This window comes from Hylobates moloch, unplaced genomic scaffold (assembly GCF_009828535.3).
Source record: "Hylobates moloch isolate HMO894 unplaced genomic scaffold, HMol_V3 SCAFFOLD_28, whole genome shotgun sequence".
Taxonomy (NCBI): Eukaryota; Metazoa; Chordata; class Mammalia; order Primates; family Hylobatidae; genus Hylobates; species Hylobates moloch.
In genome coordinates, this window is record NW_026652303.1 from 3296388 (window position 1) to 3309117 (window position 12730).

At 47.5% G+C, this 12730-nt stretch overlaps 1 pseudogene; it reads left to right on the forward strand.

The window, feature by feature from the left end:
• Positions 1-373: 373 nt before the first annotated feature.
• Positions 374-502, forward strand: LOC116463192 (U4 spliceosomal RNA; annotated as a pseudogene).
• The last annotated feature ends 12228 nt before the right edge of the window (positions 503-12730 follow it).

Here is a 12730-nt window from a genome sequence, read left to right on the forward strand (position 1 = left end):
AAAGAAGTTGAATGGACTCACAGTTCTACATGGCTGGGGAGCCCTCACAATCATGGCAGAAGGTGAATGAGGAGCAAAGTCACATCTTGCATGGCAGCAAGCAAGAGAGAGAGAGAGCTTATGCAGGGAAACTCCTCTTTATAAAACCATCAGATCTCGTGAGACTTATTCACGATCATGAGAATAGCACAGGAAAGACCCACCCCCAGGATTCAGTTACCTCCCACCGGGTCCCAAAGAAACGCAGCAGGCAGCACCCACACTCATGCTGACTCTGACTGTCATTGAATCCCCTTCTCTCCAATTCCTAGTGGAGCAAAAGAGAAATTCCCAAAAAGCTATAGTGAGGAAAACAGGCATAGAAAAATGGGTAAGCTTTGCGCAGTGCCAATGAGATTTATCCGTGGGGCAATTATTGCTAATTGAAAACTTTTCCCAATACCCTGCCATGACGACTTGAAATATAGTCGGCACTGGCAATTTTTTACAGTCTCTATGGAGACTGAAGTTTGTTGGAATAAAAAAGAAAAATGGATAAAAGGTTTTTAAAACAGAGAGGGGAAAAAAACAGCCCTAAGAGAGGGGTCTCCCCCAGATCTCAGGTTCTGTGAATTTTTACTCCAGTACTTTCTTTCTGCCATTTTATTTTTTATTTTTTAGAGACGTTCTCACTCTGTTGCCCAGGCTGGAGTACAGTGGTGTGCTCATAGCTCACTGCAGCTTTGAACTCTTGAGCTAAAGTGGTCCTTCTGACTCAGCCTCCTGAATAACTGGGACTACAGGCATGCACCACCACGCCCACCTAATTTTTAATTTTTTTTTTTTTTTTTTTTTTTTTTGGTAGAACGTGGTCTCATTAAGTTGTCCAGTCTGATCTCAAGCTCCTGGCCTCAAGCGATCCTCCTGCCTCGGCTTTCCAAAGTGCTGGGATTACAGGTGTGAGTCACCACACCAGGCCCCTAGTCACATTTTAAATTGGGAGCAAGTAATTATATGGCCAATGGCTTTAACTGCCATTAAACAATGGCCATTCTTGGTTCCTGCCCCAAATTCCAGACTTATTTAGGCAGGGTCTGCTCAACACTGAAGTCCTGTTGTTGTTGTTTTTTCCCAAACCTGCTCTTTCTGTGGTTTTCACCATCCCAGAAAAATAGTTTCTCCCTCTGTCTTTCAGCTTTCTTAAAATCACATCTGCTAACCCACTTCTCACCACCTCCCCTGCACCATCCTTGGTCCAAGCCAGCATCCTCAGGCACTAGCCTCCAAACTCTTCTCTGTTCTTCTGTTATTGCCCCTCCTGTTCTATTCTCAGGACACCAGCCAGTGTGATTCTTTTAAACATCATTTAGATGACGACACTCTCAAAACAGTTGGCTGGCTTTCCGTCTTACCCATCGTAAAAGCCAAAATCCTACAAGTTCCTGCATTATTTCATCTCCAGTTCACCTTTGGAACCTCATCCTCTCCTCGTGTGTCCTCACTCCTTCTGCTCCAGACACCTGGGCCTTCTTGGCTTTTTCCTGAAAAGGCTGGGCCCCCTCCTACCTCAGGGCCTTTGCACTTGCTGTCTCCTGTGACTGTAGGTTGACATCTCTCTGCCCCTATATCTGCAGGCTCACTCCCTTCCCTTCTTCAAGTCCCTGCCTGATGGCACCTGTTCACTATTTAAAACTGCAACCTGAAACCCTTCCAGATGTTTTACCTCTTTCCCAGCTTCCGTTTTGCTTGTAACACTCATCGCCACTTGACAGTGAATATTTATTGTCGGTCTCTCTCACCAGGATAGAAACTCTCTGACAGCAGGAAATGCTTTTCCACTTTGTTGGCCTTTTTTGTTCCTGGCACCTGGAAGGGCTCCAGGTCGCTTGGAACCTGAGGGAGCAAATGGGGAAAGGTAACTACATGTTTGAGATTAGAAGGAGTCACAGAACACCAGCACCCACATGGCTCTTTGCCCTGCCTTCCTGCTGAGCTGCCAGTGTGCCCTCCCACCCAGATGCCTCCAGCCTGCAGCAGGCAGCAGGGAGGAAAGAGAAATGGGGGCTGTGGCTTTGTGTTCCTCTGGACTCTTCAAATGTGCAAAGAAATAACTTAGCAAAGAGGATGTCAGGGAACAGAGGCTGGGCAGGCCAGGGTGTTTCCATTTTTGCAACCTCAGAGAGAAGCTGATGAAGGAAATGGAGTAAATTCTCCTGGGAATACCTGAGGTTGGCCATCACCCGGCTGTCCTCCCAGCACAGGAAACAGGCCCTCAGCAGCCACGTGGCCCCAAGGGAAGCTGGGCCCACAGTGGGGGGTTAGGGGGGTCTGACGGCTCTGGGGAGGCCTCCTGGCCTGCCCACACCTCTTTTTTCTCCCCAAGCTCCCTTCTCATTCTGCTCCACTCCCCCACCAGCTGCTGGGCCTGTCCTCAGTCTGCTTCTGGCCTGCTTTGCTTTGTTTTCTCAGTTATATGGTATAGATCGCTTTACAACAGGAACCTGACTCACATACTGCTAAGAACACCAGGAGTAGCTTTGTTCAGCCTTTACATTCAGAGGGCCCCAAGATGCAGAGAAGATCCATCTACTCTTTTTTATTTCAATAATTTTGGGGGCACAGGTGGTTTTTGGTTGCGTGGACAAGTTCTTTAGTGGTGATTTCTGCGGTTTCAGTGCACCCGTCCCCTGAGCAGTATACACTGTGCCCAATATGTAGTCCTTTCTCTCTCACTTCCCTCCCACCCTCCCTCCCAAATATAATGGACTTTGGGGATCCATCCACTCTGGCTGTCACTCACTCATTCACTCGAGGTTGACTGTGGAGGTGAGTGCATTCCTCTTGGGTCACACAGTGTGGTTCTGCATCTGCAGAAGCTGCTGCCAGGAGACCACAGGGGAGCAGCTGGGCTTTGGAGATGATCCAGCTGAGTGATCTTACCCAAGATGGGAGGTGCCAATAATCAGGCAGACGCAGAACACCTGGGAGGGAAAGGTTCATTTGGCTGTGGAGAGGCTTTGGCCACAGAAGCCTGGGGAGGTCGTCCGCCCCATCGTGCTGTGATTTTTGCTCTTTTTAGGCTTCGAGGCGATCAAAGAAGCATTACATATGGTCTTAGCATTTCTTTGACTTTTTTTTTTTTTTTAAAAAGAGACGGAGTTTCACTCTGTTGCCCAGGCTGAAGTGCAGTGGTGCTATCTGCGCTCACTGCAACCTTTGCCTCCCAGGTTCAAACAATTCTCCTGCCTCAGCCTCCCGAGTAGCTGGGATTACAGGCGTGCACCACCACACCTAGCTAATTTTTGTATTTTTAGTAGAGACGGGGTTTCGCCATGTTGGCCAGGCTGATCTTGAACTCCTGACCTCCAGTGATCCACCCGCCTTGGCCTCCCAAAATGCTGGAATTACAAGCGTGATCCACCATGCCCCACCATGGTCTTAGCATTTCTTTGTCTCTACTTTATGTTTTGTTCACATTTGAGGTCAGTCAATAAGTTGTATAATAACTAGTGTAGCTGACATTTCCAAAGAGATTTACGGTGCCAGATCCTGGGCTTTGTGCTGCACACGTGTAGTCCAAATCACTTGTGAGGCAGGCACTCGAATTGCCCCCATTTAGCAGCTGAAGAAGCTGATTGTCAGAACAGTCAAGAAACAGGCCTGGGGGCACGTGGGACAGATGCAGCCCCTGAAGTCCCTGCCCTGCCGCCTCCACACTCTCATTTCTTCCTGGGCACCAGGTGTCTTCCAATCCTCCTGAAACACTCCAAGGAAGGTAAACATACACTCCAGCCCTGAGCAGCCCCTGGGTCTGGGTCACCCTGCAATGCACAGTGACCGGAAATAGAGAAAGCGAGGCATTTCCAGCCCCAGAGTGCATCTGCTTCCAGTAATGAGGTTTTTATCTTCAGTAGAATCACCGGGTGAGGCGAGAGCAATAGAAATGCCTGGAAGGAAAGTAAGCTCTTTATCAATAGTTTTCTTTCAGAATAAAAGGAGAACAAATGGCTTCTATTTTTCGAATTTTTAAATTCCAATGAAGAAAACAAGAGAAAAATCAGCAAAGTATGAAGTACACTTTAATAAACCTAAGGATAACCCTGGCCACCTCCCTCATCAGGTGGCATTCAGTCATGGGGAGAGGATGGTGAACATGGAGACCGCAAGTGGGGGCCTCTGCCAGGGTCTCCTCTGACTGCAGTTGGCTGTGCCCGGGCCATGCCAAGGGCCTGCCCGAATTTCCTGTCCTTGTGACTACATCCGGATTTTAGTCAAGGAGACAGCAGGTACAAGAGAAAAACCCAACACAGGGTGACTAAGGAGATTCGGGAGAGGAATCGTTCATTGCCCCCTGGTGACACCGGCTGCTGCTGCTTGCAGAGTGAGGAGAGGGGAAAATCGGGCCTCCTAGGAAAGTTTGTTCCACAGCTTAGTAGTAGGAGAGTCTTAATTGCCAGCTTTGATTTTAGCTCAAAGAGCAATTCAAGGAAGCTGACTCTCAGAGCTCACAACTGTCCCTTTTCCTTTCCCAGCTGGCTTTGCTGGGATGAAAATCTATGAGCCTTGGTTGCGTAACACACATAACTGACAGCAGGACGGCAGCCTTCACGGGTTCCTGGGCTTGCCTGTCCACTTCTCTGCCCTCCCTGTGGGGCCTGGAAGTTCCAAAATGGCCTGAACCTCCATGCCCTTCATCTTCTTATCTCCAGGGTCTAAGCCCAGCCCAGAGGTGTTCCAATGAGTGGGTGTTTACTGAAGTAAAGGATTAACACTGAAGTCCAGGTTGTAACACGAGGAAACGTGGAACACATGAAGAGAGGCTGTCCCTGCCTGCCAGCTTCAGAGAGAGATGGAGCTGGAGAAAGAGCAGTGGACGGCCCTGAACGGAGGGAACCTTGGGGAGAGATGGAACGGCAAGTGTCTTCTACCTCTCAGTCTTGTCCAGGGCAGGTCCTACAAAGGAGGGTGTCCACCTACAGGGCATGACATGATCAAGGACCCTTCACAGTATAGCCTGTGTTTCCAATGGCCTATGTCACCTCAGCAGACTCCCAGGGTTCAAAGTATAAAAAGAAAGCTCCCCCGTTCCAACGACGAAGGCCCCATTGCCATCAGGGGTCCAGAGCTAGCTACAGGAGCTTATTTGGGCTTCACAGGAAAATGAGAGTTTCTGGGGCAGCTACATTTAAAGAAAAATTAACCTCATTACTTAAAAATGATAGGAATGCATCCTGAGGGCTTGCAACAGAAAGAAAAAGTTTTTAAAGGACCTAATAAATCCAGGATATCTCATGTTGATGGCCAGGTGGCGTGAAATCTTCAGTGTCCTTGCTTAACCAAGAGGCACTCTGCAGCCATGCATTCAGGACAAATCTTAAACATTGCCATCAGTCATGAAGTCCCCCTGCATGGGAGGGGCTGAGAAAGCTGAGGCAAATACAGGCAGCACAAGCTATTGGGTAAGCATACACTTTTATCATCAGCGCAACATCGCATTATTTGGGACATGTAGTATATAGAGAGAGATGGGTTTGAATCCTTCTTAAGGATACAAAACAGAACACAGAAAAAGAAAGACAACTATCTTAACATTTACCCAAAAAGTGATTTTTCTTTTGGCAACTCCCTGTGAGCCATAATGATTTCAAAATAAAAAGTTTAAAATTAAAAAAAAAAACATTCTGTCTCAGTATGGAGAATGGATGGGAGGCTTTTGCAACAGTTGAGGCAAGAAATGGCTTGTAACAGAAGTTTTACAGAGGGAGATGGATTTGAAATGCATTTCAGAAATAGAACAGGACCTCCTGACAGATTAGATGTTGATGAGGAAGGGGAGGAGGAGGAATCAAGGCTAACTCAGAAGGTGATAGTTTATCAATGGTGGTGATATATTTTTTTTTTCCCTGAAAAAAAAAATCCTTGGGAAAAAAGGTTCCAATTGGCTGTCACTTCAAAATAACAAACCTGAATAAATATCTCGGAAACAATGTATCATTAGTAACATTTGAAACAAAAAAAAAAAAAGAAAAGAAAAAGGGTAGTTTTAGTCCAGGAATTGAACTGAAGTTAGAGAATCTCCGTTCTTTTTGTTTTTTGTTTTAGCATCAAAATGTGAGATGAGAAGATCTGGGTTCTAATCAAGGTTTTACTACAAATTGTGTGACCCCGTTAGACTCACTCAATTCCCATAAAGCCTCGGTTTCCTCATCTGCAAAAAATGAACTAAATTGAAGAGCCCTGAAATTTTGTAAAACAAGTGCTGTTAATTCTGAAGTTGGTTGACTCCTTTTCACATCCTTACTGACTTTAGTCACGGTACGTAGCACAATGGCTTGCATTTTCTCCAGACACTAATTCTCAGAACATAAGTTGTTTTTAATTTTGTATCTTTGCCATCTTTGCACTCCAGGAAGAGCCCCCATGTGGCTCCCAGTCCTACAAAATCAGCACCTTTGCAAGGTATCCCAACCAGTTCACGGGCAGTGATAAAATACACCACAGTTCCAGGGTGCATTTTATCTTGCGTAAGCCTTCCAAGCTCCACATGCTCCGTGCCAGGATTAGCTGAGAGGACACGGGGAAGCCACTGCTGACCAGGCTGAAACTATATCTGGGCTTGGGCTCAGCTGATGGATACAGTGAGGTCCTTTTAGTGTGTGGCCTGGCCCACTGCCTGGACACACAGCTACATTCAGCCTCATCTGCTGCTGTAACTAAACCATGTACCTCACTTCCTCAGCTATAGGCAGGGTCATTTAGATTGGAGGCTCTATTCTGAGTCTGATTTGATTGACACACTAAATTTATTAAACAGTAGATTTTGTCTATCCATGTCACTATCTCTTATGAAGTGCAAGGAAGGCTCTGTTTTGAGAAGGCATGGCCTCCAGAAAGACACTAGCAAGGACCTCACATGCATAGAAAGGTTTTGAAGAAATCAAAACTCCATCCAAGTTCAAAATAGGCCCACCCCTTCTCCCCCTTTACTCAACAGACATTTGGTGATGTCCTTGCTGGACCTACTGTGTGATGAGCATGTGCCAGGTGGACAGGGAGCAGTGGCCACTTGCAGGGGTCTTGCTAATGCCATTTGTCCTAGAGAGGGACACCCAGAAACTCAGTCCTGGGAACCCTTTCCTCAATGATCACAGCAAATCACTTTTCAGGTCATGTGTAATCAGCTCTTGAAGGCGGTGGTCTCTGGATGACAATAACAGTCAAAGCACAACCAATCTGTCGAAGAGATGTTACTCTTGCTTCTAGTGAGTAGTGTGAAAGGAAAATAAATCTCAGGACCCCCAAATCACTAAGCCAAAGGGAAAGGTCAAGCTGGAAACTGCATCAGGCAAACCTCCCTCCCATTTTATTCCTGAATAAGATAGCTACAAAGATCTTTTTTTTTAAAGCTATCTACGTCCCTCACCACTTGCCCACCAGGAAATTCCTTATGGGCCCCAAGATCTTTATCCTAAAACAATTCTGTTGAATTTCACCCTAACAATGTAAATTGATAGCTTATCGTCACAGGTGCGGGACAAAGAACAGAACTCAAAGCCATCCCTCTGCTCACCTGAGACAAATGCATATCTGATTGCTTTCTCTGATGCAAAAATGCAGATTCAAGAACTAGTTGAAGGCATAAGTGACTTTTCCTCTAACCCCCTCTCACCTGTGAACTGTGTATTTGGTGAAAAGATGATCAAGGACTCAAAAGAATGCAATCATTTGTCTCTTATCTACCCATACCTTTAAAAAATGCCTTCCTCTTTCCCCAGTGTCCACCCTTTCCCCCTTTAAATATTGAAGCCTTCAGAATCATCTTTGAAGAAGGCACATACCTGCCTCCCGGGCGCATGCTCTTAACCTTGGCAAGGTAAACTTTCTAAATTGATTGAGACCTGTCTCAGATACCTTTTGGTTCGTAGTAGAAAATCAGAATATTTGAAAAGAACTAGACCTGAATTTTTATAGTCCAAACAGTCCTACAGAAAAGTTCTTACTCATTTGCCTCCAGTGTTTTGTTTGTTTGTTTGTTTGTTTGTGATGGAATCTCACTCTGTTGCCCAGTCTGGAGTACAGTGGCATGATCTCGGCTCACTGCAACCTCTGCTTCCTGGGTTCAAGCGATTCTCATGCCTCAGCCTCTCGAGTAGCTGGGACTACAGGCATACACCACCATGCCCAGCTAATTTTTGTATTTTTAGTAGAGATGGGGTTTCGCCACGTTGGCCAGGCTGGTCTCGAACTCCTGACCTCAAGTGCCTCCAGTGTTTTTAAGTTATTTTCCATATTAAATGCTTGCTTTGTGTCAGGCACTGTCTGAAAATTCACATGTTTGAGAAATTCAGCCTGCATGACAATCCTATGAAATAGGCAATATTATTGTCCCCAGGAGAAAACCGAGGCACAGAGAACTGAAGTAACTTACTGACAGCTAGGAGGTCATCGAATGGGCACCTCCTGCAGTGTCTAGGTGCATAACCATTAGAATGTCCTGCCACTAGGCCACAGAGCCCTGTGAGCTGTGGAGGTGAGCCCAACAATTGGCCCCCCAACCGCTGACTCTAGCTTGTGTGGTTTCCTAAGCCTGGAGGTAGATGGAAAGAAAAGTAGAGGGCCAGCTCAGTTGCACTCTGGAGCTGAGATGCAGAAATGGTCTTCCACTGCGGAGGCCACCAGGTGTGTCACATCCTTCGCTACATGCTCAGCTTTGTTGAGCACCAACCACGTACCAAGAGCACCAACCACACTTGCCTCCAGTCCCTCATGTCTAGCCCTAAGGCAGAGTCCGGACTGCCACACCGAGGTGCCAGCCGACTCCAGAGCAGCCCCCGCCCTGAGAGCTCAGAAGTATCAACACACGGCTGGGCATGGTGGCTCACACCTGTAATTACAGCACTTTGGGAGGCCGAGGCAGGTGGATCATGAGGTCAAGAGACCAAGATCTTCCTGGCCAACATGGTGAAACCCTGTCTCTACTAAAAATACAAAAATTATCTGGGCGTGGTGGCACGCGCCTGTAGTCCCAGCTACTCTGGAGACTGAGGCAGGAGAATCGCTTGAACCCGGGAGGCAGAGGTTGCAGTGAGCCGAGATTGCATCACCGCACTCCAGCCTGGCAACAGAGTGAGACACCATCTCAAAAAAAAAAGTATCAACACTCAGATGGTCACTGCCAGACCCTGCTGTTTTCTGCTCATTGCATCATCTCCCACAGAGATGACAGGGAAGATGTTTGGGTGGGAAGATTTGTAAACTCCTGCATTCTGCAGCAAGAAGATTTGAATTCAGTAGCCAGAGACTTCAGGAGGGTCCCCAAAAGGGAGGCACCATCGAGCACCAGGTGGAGTACTGCTCACACGGAAGCAGCAGCAGCTGACACACAGGCCACTTTTTTCCAGCCCAAAAAAGTGAAGTTTCTAGGGTTTGAGTTCCCCAACTGCAGCAACAGTCTATGTTACATGAGGTCACTGAGGAGGGGCCTGTCATGGTGAAGACCCCCCAACTCTGGGGGCAACTCTTCTGCCCTCCCTCTGCCAGGCAGTGATGGACCATTCAACAATGAATGATGCCTGAATGTCCCCTGACATAAGCCAACTCTGCTCCACACCCCTATCAAGGGAGGTGGCCCACATCAGGAAATATAAAAGTAACCATGGGTCAAGTCAGAAGAATTTTTAAAAATCAAACATCTGTAACATTCAAACCTTTAATTGACCTAAGCTATGGGGTCATTTCTTTCTTAGTGGTTTTATTCCAAAAGCAACTTGAACAGCCAATAGTTTGGTTTCCCAGAACTAGTGTTGGCAGCCTGAGTCAGTTTCACTGGTGTTCGTGAGCCTGAGCTCAGGGGCTCTGAAGGGCCCCAAGTGCCCACTCAGCGGGAGCCCCCACCAGCTGCCTCATGCCTGCCACATGTCCCGGGTAAATCCCAGGCCACCTTGGGGGGAAAATGGCCAACAGTAGGCCTCAGCAATATGTCACAAATTTGTCCAGATCACCTGTGAGGGTGGAGAGGGCAGGTCCCAATGGAGTCAGGGAGATCTTCTGGGATCTGCTTCTAAATCCAGACCTGAAGGTCAGGCATGGTCTGGCTGAGTTGCTGAGGTGCTGAGACACTGGGCATGGATGGCTGGTTACTTCAAAATGGTGAGAGCTCTCTGGGCACCCCCTTTCTTCTGCATTTTGTTCCCTGATTGGATACTCTAAAGGCTAACACTGCCCCAGTCAGCGCCCTGATTTTTAAAGCAAAAAAGGAGAAAAAGAGACAAGTCTCAGGAGCAACTTCCTGCAATTCTCTTATGAAATCATCTGAGTTTCTATTTATAACCAGACCATTGCTCAAATGCCAGCTACCTAAAATTGCAAACATATACATGTATTCTCCCTCACCGTCACCAACATTTTACCCTTCTTCTGGGCATTAACATCACCTGATATACCTTATTATTTATGCAATAAACAATAAGAATTAGAAATGTTGCCAGCACATCACAGGGGCTCAATAATCCGTGTTGAATGATGAAAAAATGAATTAATAGATCAACAAAGATCAGGTCACCTGCAAATCCATTCAGAACGCACCTTGGGCTGGGCATTGAGGAGTCCCTTTTCTCCTTGGCTCCCTCCTCATTTTTCTTCTCCAGGGCCCCTCAGCCTTGCTGGTTTTAGCCCCTGGCCCCCCGGGGTTCCTGCACAGCTCTTAGTTACTTGGTTTCAACCTGAGAAGCTAAGGTGGCTGTCTGGCCTGAGCTCTGCAGGTGGAAGCCTGAGCTCTTTAAAGTGAAATATCCATCAAGTCTCAGTGTAACTTTAATGCATTATTCATCCCACAGCATCTTTTTTTTCTTTTTTAGACGGAGTCTCGCTCTGTCACCCAGGCTTGGAGTGCAGTGGCGCGATCTCGGCTCCTGACCTCAAGGGATCTGCCCACCTCAGCCTCCCAAACTGCTGGGATTACAGGTGTGAGCTGCCATGCCCAGCCCTGTCCCACAGAGTCTTGATATCTTCTCCCAAAACAAACAAAAAAATCATAGTAAATGGGAATATTTTGGTGTAAAAGTGAGATGACAGACTGCCCCACCAGGAGTCAGGATTTAGACTCACTCTGCATTCAAGGAACAAGGACTTCATCTTTTTTTTTTTTTTTCCAGTAGTGTGATCATAACACACTACAGCCTCCATCTCCTGGGCTCAAACTATCCTCCCACCTCAGTCTCCCAAGTAGCTGGGACCTAAAGGCGCACATCACCATGTCCAGATTGTTTGTTTGTTTGTGTTTCAGTAGAGATGGGGTCTTGCTATGTTGCCCAGGCTTGTCTCAAACTCCTGAGCTCAAGTGATCCTCCCGCCTTAGTCTTCTAAAGTGCTAGGATTACAGGCAGAAGCCACTGCGCCCAGCCTCAGGACTTTACCTTAAGGATATGTGTGGGAGTGAGGAAAACAGGACCCTTGTCTGGACCTCATGGAAATCGGGAAAAGCTGGACCATCAGGCACCTGGGCCCAGGGATGAGCAGCAGCCACTGGGCGTTGGCCTCATGTAGTGCAGAACCCACAGGGTGCAGGAGGTGGCAGGAGTTACTGATTCGAGGCCACTCTAGTGACCAGGTGGCCGGAGCGTAGGAATCCCTCTTATAGAGCCAGCCCTTCACGTCCTCCCCTTGTGCCCTTGGTGCCAGCAAAGAGTCCCTCCCTTGCCCACCAAGTGTGTCTCTCTCAGCCTCACCACTTGCTTCAGCCCCCTCCTGGACCTCCTGTGCAATCTACAGGTCTTTTCAGGCAATCCAGCATTAGCGATGCCCCCATTTCTCCAATGCAGATTCCAGAGGGAGAGGTTCTGGTTTTAATCACTTTGCCCCACTTGGGTGAGGCTTCAATTCCCAGCCATATCTCAAGTCGGCAGTACAGACTGGATGCCTTAGAGGCAGGCATCCTCCCCATGTCATCATCTCAGGGATGAGGGGGCATTGAGGGTGCAGTGGGGGTTCTTGGAGGGTCCTGCAGCTGTTTCCTTGGAAGGAAGCTGAAGGTGACCACATGATGAGGCCAGGCCTGTCTGGTGCAGAGGAAGTGTCCGGGTGGTCACCTGGAAAGGCGTTGCTGACCAGAGGGACCAGCAGCATGTCCTAAGGACAGGCCACCTATCTGAGTTCCTTTTGAGCTTGATCTCCACGACATGGAAATGCACCCAGGTTTCTTGGAGGAGGTAGACAAGAAACTAGGAAGCATGTCTTCTCTTTACCATTCTTTAGACATTCTCTATAGGAATGTGAAATGTGAAATACTTGTAAGTATCAATAAGCAGCCTTTTTGTTCTGATTCTGAAGATACCAACTTAAAAAAATAGCAAAAGTCTGAAGGTCAGTGTGTAAAAGAGATGTGGCCCAGGAATTCTAATAGCTGCATCTCCATCCCTCTCCCAGCAAATGCTACAGCAGGCCAGACCATGACTGCTGCAGCTAAGAGGAAACCTGAACCCTCTTCGGGGACACAAACACTTCCACCTCCTCTTCCTGCCAGCATCAGAGACAACGAGGCTGATCTGACTTGAAGCCACTTCAAACTCTAAAAATGGCTGTTTCAAAAAATAATATCATGGAAATCATCCAGGCTGGGCTTCATACCTGTCACTTGCAAAAAGAAAACCAGGTCATTCTCCTTTCCTCCTCCTTCCCTCTTCCTCCTCCCTTTCTCCTCCTCCTCCTCCCTCTCCTCCTCCTGTTCTCCCTCCTTTTCCCTGTTCCTCCTCCT